This window comes from Mauremys mutica, chromosome 11 (assembly GCF_020497125.1).
Source record: "Mauremys mutica isolate MM-2020 ecotype Southern chromosome 11, ASM2049712v1, whole genome shotgun sequence".
Taxonomy (NCBI): Eukaryota; Metazoa; Chordata; order Testudines; family Geoemydidae; genus Mauremys; species Mauremys mutica.
The window spans coordinates 69,768,737-69,781,183 of record NC_059082.1 but is presented as its reverse complement, the minus strand read 5'-3'; the positions used below and the strand labels follow the sequence as shown (position 1 = coordinate 69,781,183).

Genomic DNA, 12,447 nt, shown 5'->3' with positions numbered 1-12,447 from the left:
ATTTAGGTGACCCTTCATAAAGGCAATTGTTCTCTGCTTCCAATGCCATTATATTTCATTTTCGTTTTAGTGAGTATTTATTTTAGGCATGCGCTTCACATCATGAGTGTTAATCTCTCTTTCTCCATTTCATTCTTCCTCATGACCAACAATAAAACAGTTAAAATACTAGAAGATTGTCCTCGATACCAAAGGCAGAATCCTCTTACTCTTGGGCTGTGTGCTAGATTGATATATAGGAATGGAACAATATAGCACACTCTTCCACAGAAGATGGCCGATGTTTAAACTACTTCTCCCTTCTTCTCCTGAGGAGAGAGTTTTCTAACAGGTTCCCACCTGCCCAGCTTTCCTCCAGGGAGATTAACCTCCTATTGCAAAGATTCAGCCACTTTGTAGTCTCTTCAGATCATATAAATCTTTTGCCTTTTACTAAAGCTTTCCATGGAGAGGAACATTTATCTACACTCACACCATATATAGAAGATTAGGTTATAAAAAAAGCCACCCTTTGGGTCAAAATACAATATGATACTCTCTGTGGCATAGTCCATCTTGTGGGCTCTACAGATACTTCACAGGAAGTAGGTATAGAGTATTCCTCTAGGGTAGTGTCCCATTAAATCAGTGGTTTTCAAACTGGGGTACGTGTACCCCTACGAGTAGGTGAGTTCTCATTAGGGGATATGTGAGAAGAATCCTGTAATGACGGACAACACATTTTATTTAGCAAGACTTGGCAATCTAATCATAGGTATATTATGACCCTAGCTCAGAAGGGGGTATGTGATAGACTACATTATTTGGAAAGGGGTATGCAGCCTAAAGAAAATCACTTCTTTAAATAATTTGTGAGCCCTCTAGTGGCATCCCTGTGCTTTTAGAAGCCACCAGAAACCAGTCAGGGCAGTGTATAGGGAACCTGCTCTTGCATGTTTTATATATTTAGCAAACATGGTTATTTGGACCCTGCAAAGCCTGTGAGGTTCCTCAATATTGTGTTTTTTGTATAATGAGCAAAAGACTCAACAGTGGGCTAGAGAGATATGGCAAGAGACAGAGTTCAGGAGTTCTCCCAGTATGACACTGTATCTGGTCTCATTCACTGCATAAGTTAAACAAAAGTGTCAGATTCCGGTTTCCTCTAATCACTATACTCCCCATTAGAACCAAAATATGCTACCGACTTTTAGTTATGTTTAAGGTTTAGCGGTGAACTTAAAATCTCCACGAACTTCAGTTTGCCCTCTCTCAAAGAAGGAGCTAAATTACGACCGGCCTTCTCTACATGAACCGTGGGGAGTGTACAATCTCCGAGACAAATGATAGTAGCAAAGGGAAGTCATGTGATATAGAGCTTTTTCAGCTAGGTGTAACCTGACGAATAAACACAGATTTCTGAGAATGAGGGAGCAATAAAAAGGGGGGAGAAATCATCAGTTGGAATTCAACGTCAGTCTCCAAGCTTTAGAACCCTGAACGAATTAGGCTGCCTTTGAGTTAGTCATCTAGTGGGTTTAATGTGGTCCAACCTAATCTTGACTCCATTGTAATGTGGTCCTTTATTTGCATACATAGGTATTGATTAGGCACATAGCTATATGAGGGTGTGATCCAAAGTCTCTTTAAGTCAATGGACAGAGTCCCTGACTAGATCAGGCCCTAAATGTTCTTAAAACATACACCCATGTCATGATTCAGGGCTAGTTGCACCTTTGACCCCACTCTGGTCTATTTGCGTGCACCTACACAGGTGACAGGCTCTGTGTCTTCAGCTTTCCCTGGGTGGAATCCCACGGCTCCCCCACTCTTCAGCTGACCTCCCAGGCTACAACGTCCTGTGCACCAACTGTGATTGCTCTGAAAGCCTGACTGGGTTTGGTGCCTGCAAATTTTCGCTTTGGGAGCTGGGACCAGTGGTGAATACAGTGACCCAAAACTGCCTTTTAAAAACAAAGTATTGCTTAATAACAACAGTAGGAACATAGCATAACAAGAGAAAGGCTTTTTAACACATTCAAAGGTCTGTCCGCACACCGATCTTACCTGTACGCTTAGATAGGCCCAGTTTATCCCAGACACCCAAACCTCTGCATGCTGGGAGTCGGTCTGCTCCCCAGCAGTCTCTGACTCTCACTCTTTGTCCTTTCCTCCAGGAACTGTCTTTTAGCCACCACAAAGTTCTTTGTTCCAGTTTCTCCTGCCTCGATCCCCCTTCCTGTAGTTACAAGCCAGACCATACAACTCCACACAGTCTGAGGTAAAATTGTGCATGTAAATAACCTCTGCTTGCATTAACCCCTTTTAATCACAATAACAAGCAAACCTAGGGTTGCCAGCCCTCTAGGATTGGCCTGAAGTCTCCCGGAATCGGCATTGATCTCCCGGTGACTACTGAAAGCAATTCAGGAGATTTTAGTAGGATATTTTTAAAAAATGACATTGTGTCATGTTGGGGGGAAAAATCTCCTGGGATAGCTTCAGTCAAATCTACACATGGAGCACATCATTTACAGAAAATAATACAGGCATTCCCCTGTCCTTCACACCATATATGGTCTAAAGGAGCTCAACAGTCTACCTCAAATACAATACATGGCCCTTAATCATTAATGGCCAGTTAATCAGATTATGGTCTTTGGGGAAGCTGGTCACAGTTTGACTGTGATTCAAGGTGTGTGAGGTAGAAAAGGATGAAAGGAAGTCCCCATAAACAGTACCGCCATCAACCTATTTGTATGTTTGTCAGATGTGACTGCGTGTACTTTAAAGTGTTGTATTGTGTAGCACAAGTGGAGTGTTATAGTCTATGCATTATAATTCGAAGAAGAAAATAAGATAACATATATTCTCTACAAGCACAGAGCCATGGAAGCCTGCAGTCCCTCAGTGGTCCAAAGTCATGCAAGGCCTATTTTGAAATAAATCCATCCTTTAGGGAGTTGCTTCTCTAACACCATATAAAATAATTGTTTTTTAGCCAGAAATTCTCCAATTTGAAAACACATTTCTCCTCTTGTTTCATAGCCTGACATGGCCTTACCAGTGTGACCTTATATGCTTATCTGTTTATTGTGCAGCACTTGAGAATAAAGTAGTGACTGCATGCCACTTGCAATTCTGGCTCTTCAGTGAATAGCATGCATCATTGAAAAACCACTGTCATCCCACTCGCATGTAAATAGCACTAAGTCTTGGGGACCAGCAGGAGCATATAGTATCCTCAGATGTAAGCTCAGGGATATCTGGTTTCCCAGACAACAGAACCTACTCATATGTAAAGTGTGGCTTTATCATGAAGGGTGACTGACCAGGTTCTCAGGACAACCAACAACCTATCTTTATGCTGTCAGCCATTCTGATCACAATGACATTTTCTGGTGATGATCACAGTCTCTCATAGAGAAATCTGAACACGAGGATGAACCCTAAAGCAATCTGATACACATTGGTTGAGCATGAGGCTAGAAACCAAGTTATCCACTTTCTGTGGGCTTCAGCTTTCCTGGGGGTAAAATGGATATGATACTACTTCACGGGATGATCCCAGCAAGTTGCAGTCTTGCATCACTTGAGAACAAGACAACAGCAATGATGGGGTTGTAGCCAATGTGCAGAAGATACACTTTCAAAGGAGATTTACAGAGCTGAGGTTGAAGGAAGTACAGTGTGAGGCCAACCATGAATGAGGGTGAAAGATGTAATTTTGAGGGATTTAAGAATCCTAAATCCTCCTATACTGACTCTTACCAAAGGAAGATGACTTGCAAGGGACTGTTAAAGAGGAAGTTTATTCTATGCACCAACATGGCTACATCACAGCCATGTGAATCTGGCGCTGGTGATCCTCCTCACACGATGTGAGGATAAATTAATGTTTGTAACAAAGTGATAAGCATTCTTGTTTATAAGTGTCTGGCAGTGATGAGCTGCCAAAATATTAACAACCGGTTCCCTCCTCCTCACCCCAGGAGGGGTCATTCCCCCCTCCCCCCGCAGGGAATCCTGCCCCATCCAACCCCCCCCCCCATGTTCCTTGACAGCCCCCCCCCAGGACCCGTGCCCCATCCACCATCCTTCCCTGTCCCCTGACTGCCCCTTGCCACCCCATCCAACCCCTTCTCTCATTCCTGATGGCACCCCAGGACCACTACCCCATCCAACCACCCCTTCTCTCTGTCCCCTGACTGTCCCTGGAATCCCTACCCCTAACTGTCCCCCACCGCCCCTTCCAACCCCTGCTCCTTCCTGACTGCCCCCCCCGGGACCCTTGCCCCCGTTCAATCCCCCTGGTCCCTGCCCTCTGACCGCTCCAACACTAATCCACCCCACCCAACTCCCCTGCCCTCTTCCAACACCCCCTCCCTGCTCCCTTACCGTGCTGCCTGGAGATGGGGGCCCAGCTGGGCTGGGACCGGAGCCACCCGGCCGACGTCGGGGCCGGACCCTGGGGGCCAGGGCAGGAACCGTGCTGCCCGGCCGGACCCGGGGCCGGGGCAGGAGCTGAGCCGCGCCGTGCCACCCGGCCGGACCCGGGCCGGGGCAGGAGCCACGCCACAACGCGCTGCCTGGCCGGACCCGGGGGCCGGGGCAGGAGCCGAGCTGTGCCGCGCCACCCGGCCGGACCCGGGGGCCGGGGCAGGAGCCGAGCCGTGCCGCGCCACCCGGCCGGACCCGGGGGCCAGGGCAGGAGCCGAGCCATGCCGCGCCACCCAGCCGGACCCGGGGGCCGGGGCAGGAGCCGAGCCGCGTCGCCTGGCCGGACCCGGGGGCCGGGGCAGGAGCCGCGCCACGCCGCCCGGACGGACCCGGACCCGGGGGCCGGGGCAGGAGCTGAGCCGCGCCGCGCTGCCCAGCCAGACCTGGACCCGGGGGCCGGGGCGGGAGCCGAGCCGCGCCGCCCGGCCGAGTTCGCTGCTGGACCCGGGGGCCGGGCATGTGCCGAGCCGCGCCGCCCAGCCGAGGTCGGGGCCGGGCAGGAGCTGAGCTGCGTCGCCCGGCGAGGTTGCAGCTGGACCCGGAGGGGCAGGAGCCGAGCCGCCCGGCCCCAGAGTCCCGCCGCGACGTCACCGGGCAGCGCGGCGCCTGGAGCCCTTCTCCTGCTGGCACCCCCGGCCCCCGGCCCAGCTCACCTGGTGAAAGGCGCTGCTTCCTTCTCAGCCCTCCCAGGCTTCCCGCGCGAACAGCTGATTCGCGGGAAGCTGGGGAGGGGGAGGAGAAGCCGGAGGAGCTTCAGCAGAGGAGGCGGAGTGAGGTGAGCTGGGGCCGGGAGAAGGGTAGAGAGCTGCTAGAGCTTTAGTTAAATTTAAAAGCCCTTTTGGAACTAGTTGTCCCTCCAGGAACAACCGGTTCTAAAGGGGCTTCTAAATTTAACAACCGGTTCTAGCGAACCGGTGCGAACCGGCTGCAGCTCACCCGTGGTGTTTGGTTCATATTTTTTTTCACTCTTTAATTGATTGACCTTCAAAATGCAACAATACACAAGAGCATACACAATAAACACCGCCATGTTTGTAGTACAATATTCCCTGATTCTGACTGCAGCTTCTTGGTACTACCACAATATAATCACCATCATAATAAACAACCACCATTTTGGGTTCTTTATTTATATCTCCTTTTCAGTCAGTTTAAATTTATTGCCTTGTTAAGGGGTAGGAGAATCTCTCCATTTCAACAACTTGATTTATTAAAATTTACGTTTATGCAAATTTGATGAAAAAATATGGCTTGTTATGTCATAATAATTTGCATCTATAGAACACCCCTCATCCAAGGATTCAAAGTGCATTCAAAGGTGAAAATATTAATACACAGAACATTATGAAGATATAAATAAGAACCTCTGCTAAGTTACTCATTAAAGATTAATATGACGAGTTACACACAAATCTACAAGCAGCAGGTCAAGAACATAGCTCTACAAATAATTGGGCCACAGCATCAGCTGCTGTAAAATTGAATAGTGTAACTGAAGTCAATGGAGCTATGCCATTCTATAGCAGCTGAATATCCAACCCATTGTTGATGCTTATGGATGTAAAAATCCTGGTTAAAAGATTCTGGAGAAAGAGTTCCCATGTATTCTCAAATATTTCTAATGGTTCCAGTGTAAATTAGCAAGATTACGTAAGACGAATTTTAGAGCAATTAGATTCTTAATAATACTAAAATATTTATAGCACCGTATTATGTTCTTGATAACATAGATTTTTTGGAATGTGACAATTCTATTTACTATGTTGGTTGGAAAAGCACCTCACATGCCATAGATAGTGTTGTTCTGTAGCTAGGCTTTCCCGTTAAGCATTTTCACCTTGCAAAGATTTATGAGAGCCATAAACAATCAAAACACTTGCAGGTTCATCTTTCATTATTTTTCCCTCTTAGCAAAAGCAAACTCAAACATATGACTACATACAAGAACCAATAAAAATGGGTGTTGGAATACAGGAAGATGATATAAATCAAGTTAATGTATTCATCTAAATGTATGTCTACAATATGCTGGTTCTATGTAGATTTCCTTTGTTCATTTGTGATACCCCAGGGCTGCTGATCTGTATCTAGATGAGGCCATTGTTCCCTACTGGATATTAGTGATTTCTTCAGTGAGTATTGCATTCCAAGCACATGGAATTGCACCTATTTCTATATCTATTTACTCTAGAAAACTCAATTCATTTAAAACTATTATTCTGAGTAATGTCACATGATCCCAGTAGTCATCATGGAGTGCAAATTCCCAATCCGTTACCAAAATATTGCATTAGCATTCTCATAAGTTCATTAATATCTAATTCAGTTTGCTCTCATCACTGCATCAAAGTAATTAAACATTTAAAAAAGCATATTATTGTTCTTCTTCCTAATCCAACAGATGTATAAAATCTTACCTTGGGAAGAAAGGGGAGACAATGGAGCATTTCTAGACATAGGTCTAGATTTTGAAGGCAGCTTAAAAAAACCTAACAATTGGATCTTGTGAATTTGTGGGTGGATATGCTGTATTTGTCATCTGTAACAAAATGGTTGAATCCCCACTTGAAAGCAGAGTCAACTAAAACGGATTATTTCAGCTTTTTTAGTTCCAAATACATCTTGCAGACAAACTCATTAGTGCCAATTAATCACATATTATTATTTAAAGCACAAAGTGCTGGTTAGCTCACGACATTCTTAGAAGAGATGAGATCAATTGGTTCAAGTAAATTCCTTGTATATTAGGATAGAGTACTCATTCATCCTGGCCACAGGAATCATACCACACCTAGTGTAATGAGAATCCATATGCTGCAGCCCAAATGGTTTCCAACCTATATATTTGAGATACCACCTCTCTCCCAGGGCCATAAAGACCTTATCTAAAGCCCATTGAAGTCAACGGAAAGACTCAGATGTTAGTAGGTTTTGGACCATGCTCATAATGCTGCAATTGAGATCAGTGAATAATCTCATGTTGGAGTGGTCTCAATATAATCAAGAGGGTATGAGGACTCTTCATCTTTGGAAAGCACTTCCTTCCTTGGACTGCCACAGCCTAGATTTGTTAACTTTCTGGGCATATTCCACCACCTACCTTTTCTCTCAGGTGTTTTGAATAATAGGTGACACGGCTGTGATTTGGGAAGGTTCTTAAGAATGTACTTCTCTTGAAGTACGACAGTAGATTTTCTAAAGTGCTGCCTCAGAGGCAATTTGCTGTTTTAAAGGGACACATAGAGGCAATACATAAATATTATTAATTAAATTATATTATAAACACCATATTGCTAGTTTCCTTGCCTGTGTTATTTTAGGAGAACTGCTTCTGGTACCATGCTTAAGGTTGAGCTGAGTTTTGCATTTAAAGTGGGATTCAACCACTTTGGTACATATGAAGCGTACAGCATATCATCCTACAAATTCCAGTACTTGCTCTTTGAATACAGAATGAATTTTCTGAGAATATACAAGTAAATCCATTAATTACTTTGAGTTTAAATTAATTTTAAAATGGGCCCTTTAAGAAATTTGGCAGCTTGTAACACACCCCTTTTGTCCCAAATTATCTCAGTCATGGAGTAATGCACACTTTTAAACTCCCTGTTCAGTTAAACCTCACTGAAATTTCATGCTCTGGCTATATTTGAAGGATCGTTTTAGGATAAATGATAATTTTTCCCCTGTTATTCTCCATAACTGAAAGTTCCTTCTTCAGCAGGGACTGATGAATAATGTTCTTCTGCAGACAACAATTCCATGAAGAACTGCCTTCTTTCAAAATGGCTGCCATCTCCTGTTGTTGTCAATGAGAGTGAGGTTAATGCAGCCCTTAAGCAAAGATGCCCTCTTTCAAAACTGCTCCCAGCAATCATTTTATTATTTCTCTGTGTGACAGGGTGCGGGCCATGAAGTGCTTAATCAGCCCCCTGCCATGCCAGCCCCAATCAAGGAGAATGGATTGGGGCTGGCTGAATAGCCCTGCTTGCTTGGCAACTAGAAACACCTGCCAGCTTAAATAGCCAGGGGCTATAAAGGCTGGGACAAAGGAAGCCAGAGAGGGGGAAGATAAAGGTCAAAGGCTGAGAGGGATTGGTGGTACCCTGGTCTGTTGCTGGTGAAGTCTGGCTGTAAAACCCTGTACATAGATAATAAGATGGTGGTGGGAAAGAACTATAAATAAAATACATGGGTGATTGCATTGACCTGAGGTGTCCTTGACTGGTTTTGTGAGGGAAGAAGCAAGAGGGGTCCAGCAGTGCCTCTCTACATTCCACCTATAGTGATACCATGAGAGGAAAAACCTAATACGTCTTCAAAAATCAGTTTAAAATTAATCTAGGATTATAAATGTATCTATATCTGAGGTACTTCAGTGGTCTCCATCATCATAGTATCTGAGCACCTCACACTCTTCCATGTATTTTTCCTCCCAACACCCTGTGAGGTAGGGAAAGTGAGATTATCTCCCTTTTGCAGATAGGCACCAGAGGATAATTAAATCACCCAAGGCCACACAGAAGGGAGTTGAACCCAGGTCTGCCTAAATCCTAGGCTAGCTCCCCAAGCCCTGGGCCAGCCTTCCTATCAACACAGTGCTGGGTGCCTTAGATGTATTAACTGGGCATTTCCATACCTTAATATGGTTTAATTTCTTTTAAGTTTAACCTCAACGCTGAATTTCCTGAGTTTCAAATGTTTGTTTTGGGGGTAATTACAACATCTCTGTAAAGTTTTCCCTCTTAAGTTGCTGATACGTACTTAACCTTAACTTTAGTTTAATGTAGTTTTTGTCTGGGTAAACAAGATCTTGAATGATTAAAACAGAACAAATGTTAAAAATCTTTTAGTGTTTGCTGTCTATGCTATTTGTTTACTTTTTACATTTCCCTCATGCTGAACAATAAAAATTCATTGATCGTTTTCACTTTTGTTTCTAATCTCTTATACTTCATGAGTCTTGCACACAATCATGCTGGTTGCAAACACTACTGATTAACGATGTTATTTTTTTAAAAAGTTTTCACGTGACTTTTATTTTATTTTTTTTTTTTAGAAACTCATGAAAAATTTCTACTGCTGTTAGGCGTGTAAAAGCTTATTTTCACAAAACCTATATTGGATTTTACCTGATGGCATTCCTTTATTTCCCCATATAATTTAGATCAGCTCTTTTGCCTTTAATATCTTCTTTGCTAAGTATCATGGAAATATGCTTTATGCACAGGGAAAGAGTTATAAAATCTTGTCACTTTCTCCATTCTGGATAAAGAAAAATCGCTCCTATCAGTAACAGTCACAATAGCATAGCTGTTAACTTGGATTCACCTCCTGTATTTCCACTCCAAGAGCACTAGCATTTGTATAAAAATTGGGCAGGGTAAATATGCCATCACCAGTTGGATACTACATCTAAATGCACACAAAATAATTTGATTTGCGTGTACAATACATCTTTACCTCTTCTTCTCCTTTTTGTTTACTGCTTTGCAAATGGGGAACTACTGAAAATACCAAACCTAATAAAACTGGCAGCTTGCCAAAATCATAGACTCTTTTGTGCTTCAGTATTTCCCACTATTTTACATCTTCCTCTTCAGAGCAACCTGGTGTAAAGGGGACAACGACATCACTATGACCCTCTACAGAGACAGGAAAAGATGAATAATCAGACATGTCATTCCAAAGAAAGTTGTCATAACATGGCTTAATTTTCCTCCCCTCTGCATTTCATGCAGACCAGACTAGAAAGTCTCACATAGTTTTAAAAAATGTTTCTTGATGTCGCCATTACAACCCTAATGAACTCAAATTTGTTGCACTGGGTACAGGTCAGGGAAGAATTTGGCACACATTTTTTTATCACTGATGTACAAGTAGAGTCGCACCCCAACCCTTTTTACAATAAACCAAATTCCAGTCAGGTGTAACTTTATTGCAATCATTGGGCTTGAAGTAGAAATGACATCTCTTCTCCAAAATTTTCCAGAGATGCAGGTTTTGGACTCAAACTCCTGGATTCATATGTATTCCTACAACTCTGGGTCTGGTCCAAGACCACAGAGACCTGTTCTTCAGGTCTGATTCACAGAAGGCCACAGATTTCATTAGAGGTTGGCACTGTCAAAACTGAACCTTTTGACTTAGTTTGCATCAGGTCACCCCCAGAACCCTAGCCTAAACCTAATACAGATTTTTAAATTTACCCTCCTCTATCCATGTCTGGTTTACAGTATTTTCATTTAGTTTTACCCTATGATTTCACACAGACACATAGTATAATTGGCTGCTCTATAATTTATACTGTTATTCATAGAAGCATTAATAGTTTACTTTAATTCTTCAAAAGCACAGCATGTCTGAATTACATTAATGTTTTATTTATCTCTGTTTACCTATGTATTTGGTTATCTAGTTGGATTTGCATATTACAATGACATGAACGAAAAAGATGAAAAAAATTAGGCCTTTTCAGCCCTGCAACAGGAGCCTACTTGAAACATGAACCTCACTTAGGTTCCGAAACAGTGCTGTTTCCCGATTTTATAGGGACAGTCCTGATTTTGGGGTCTTTTTCTTATATAGGCTCCTATTACCCCCCCACCCCGTCCCGATTTTTTACATTTGCTGTCTGGTCACCCTAACCTCACTCTCTATCTCCATGGATGAGCCCACTGCAGAGGTACGAAGGAGAAGGCTTTTTTCCAGACAGTTTCCAAAGAGCACCAATCAATCCTCCTAATCAGAATATCAATATGTGACCTGTTGCATGGGGGAGGAAAGGGGTTTAGAACATAATAGCTCTTTCCTGAAGGCACACTAGCATTTTTTCAGGCCTCTTGTTGTCTAGGCTATTAATATCAGTCTCCCAACGGGTTTACACCTACCTAACAAGGACTCTGTTGTATGCACATTTAAGTTGGCAATAAATCCAAATACTAGTTGTGCAGGGCCATGAAGAGCTTACACTGATTAATGGTGCCTGTAACATTTCCAGAAGTTATAACAACTTTATCTTCATCACCAGATCTAAACAAAGCCTCTTATATTTTTGGAGTTCTTGAAAGCAAACGAGATCCTGGGTTTGTTTGTTCTTTTAATCATCACTTTAAATTCCATCATCTTTATGGTGATGAAAAATGACATTGAAAACTTAAACAAGAAAGATGGTTTGATGGGTTGAAAAGGAGTGTAATGCAAATTAACGTATTTAAAAAATCAAAACAACTTCCTCATTTATTACAAAGTGACTTGGATAATTAAGCAAAACTTGGAAATTTCTGGGTTGATTCAATTTTATCTTGACACAGCAAAAGCATTAAGGAAATCCAGGCTTCTGACACATTATATAGAGCTGGTAGCTCACAAAGAATATATAGACTTTCAAGCACTGAATCAAAGTTAATTGGACTAAATATATAAGAAACATGAAAAACAGCACTGTTTCGGAAGGCTTCTGGACCTGATCCTGAATTCCTTGTGTGCCCAATAGACTCAAGTGAATGTATGATTATCCTATAAGTCAGTGATTCTCAAACTTCTGTACTGGTGAACCCTTTCACATAGAAAGCCTCTCAGTGTAACCCTTTCTTATAAATTAAAAACACTTTTTATATATTTAACCCCATTATAAACGCTGGAGGCAAAGCGCGGTTTGGGGTGGGGGCTGACAGCTCGCAATCCCCCATGTAAGAACTTTGTGACCCCCTGAGGGGTCCCGACCCCCAGTTTGAGAACCCCTGTCCTAGGTCCACTTCTCACCAAATCATATTCAAATTGACTATGTGGACCAAATTCATCTTGGATGCAACTCTGCTGACTTAAATGTAGTCACACCAACAATGACTTTGGGTCCTGCTACGTACAGCACTATGGCTAGAGATCTTTGAGATGAGCACAAGGAAGAAAGTATAATCAATGTTGATAGATATCCATCCAATAACATCATTTATATCAGCATTAAGA

At 43.0% G+C, this 12,447-nt stretch overlaps 1 non-coding gene across 1 annotated transcript; it reads left to right on the top strand.

Moving 5' to 3' along the window:
• Positions 1-393: 393 nt before the first annotated feature.
• Positions 394-506, top strand: LOC123344775. The gene has a single exon (XR_006572655.1). It is a non-coding gene; the product is annotated as a U5 spliceosomal RNA (small nuclear RNA).
• The last annotated feature ends 11,941 nt before the right edge of the window (positions 507-12,447 follow it).